We start from the raw sequence: 1,566 nt of genomic DNA on the forward strand, positions 1-1,566 counted from the left end.
TGTGTGTGTGTGTGTGTGTGTGTGTGTGTGTGTGTGTGTGTGTGTGTATATATATATTTGCTGTTCCTCTGTTACTATGGTAAGTGTCTGTAAATTATGGGTTGATTTTACCTAGAATAAGAATTAAGAGAGAATGGTAAATACATTATTTTCATTTTAGTACTCAGGCCATAATTAAATGTTAAAAAGGAAACTGAAAAAAGCAAAATGGATATTGAAATTGATATTCTTTTATATATGATTTAATGGCATTCCCATCAGCCTTAGCAGTAGTTTGTGTTTATTGCTACTTAGAAGATGTTAGCAAGCTAACACATGAAAGTAAGAGGATGAACACAGCAAACATTACACCTGCTTAACGTCAGCATGTCAGCATTGACATTGTAAGCATGTTGCATGCCGACGTCAGCGTTTAGCTCAAAGCGCCGCAGTGTTGACGTACAGCCTCACAGAGCTGCTGGCGTGGCTGTAGACTCCCGCTAGGAAACACCACATTAATACGTTTACTATAATAGTTTAAGACAATGCTACAGCTGTAATACCAGGCTGTGAGGGTTGTAATAAATCAAAACATAAATCAAACATAAATTGTTAGGCTGAAATTTTAGGCCAGAAAACGAATATGTAATTAATTAATTAAATGATTAAGTCCCCGTCGGTGTCGGCGCTTTCCATCTTGCCAGCGCTAGTTGATCCAGACCAGCAGCCCAGTGAACAGCCTGAATAATATATGGCACCGAGGCCTGAGCATGAGCGAGTGTGTGGAGACACCTCAGGCCTAGCAGTAAGTCAAAATTACGACCACAGCATGTCGTATTACACTTGAGAACATTCACAGCCTTTAGCCAGTTTCTCCCACCAGTAGCTTAATCAAAGCCATCATAGGCAGATAGTAAATTACTCACGGCGACCCACTGCCAGCGAAGCCAGAGGAGTGCAACAACACCCATCCCCCTCTCTGGTAATATCGCCTCCAGTGAATTCTCCACACACGCATTCAAAGTCCTAATTTGTACGACTCCCCTCCCCTCTGTCTCTGCATGCAGAGCTAAGAGCGTGCGTGTTTATGTCTGCGTAACATGACTTCAGCCACCACCACGCCTTTTCTTTTTGCCTTTCCTCCCAGCTGGTCATGAGCAGCTACTGTTGGGGGTCAGAGGGCGAGAGCGAGGACAGTGGGGTGATTTACTGCTGGAACAGTCGTGGGCATTTAAAAAAAAAAGAACACAAGCGCGAAATTAGGGCAGAGGAAAGTTCAGAGAAAGGTTCCGGCCTTCGGCTGCACACACACACACACACACACACACACACACACACACACACACCTCATCTAATGACACCCTGAAGCCACACTGAACAAGAATAGGGGTTGTTTTACCCCAGCTGATTATGTTAGAGCAACACAGCCGAGGGCATTTGGATGTTATGTAATGGCAGTCTTCATGCCCTTTGGACTGAGTCAGCTGAGAAACAGGCACTTGGACAGGCGGCTGAACACTGTCAACACTGTATGTGTTTTGTGTGTGTGTGTGTGTGTGTGTGTGTGTGTGTGTGTGTGTGTGTGTG

The 1,566-nt window shown here is 44.4% G+C and overlaps 1 protein-coding gene across 1 annotated transcript in view; it reads left to right on the top strand.

Moving 5' to 3' along the window:
• Positions 1–1,566, top strand: part of mxd1 (MAX dimerization protein 1) — a 14,041-nt gene that overhangs the window by 5,831 nt on the left and 6,644 nt on the right. The window lies entirely within an intron of this gene.

The sequence above is a fragment of the Anarrhichthys ocellatus genome, unplaced genomic scaffold, assembly GCF_004355925.1.
Source record: "Anarrhichthys ocellatus isolate YVR2014 unplaced genomic scaffold, GSC_Weel_1.0 scaffold9, whole genome shotgun sequence".
NCBI lineage: Eukaryota > Metazoa > Chordata > Actinopteri > Perciformes > Anarhichadidae > Anarrhichthys > Anarrhichthys ocellatus.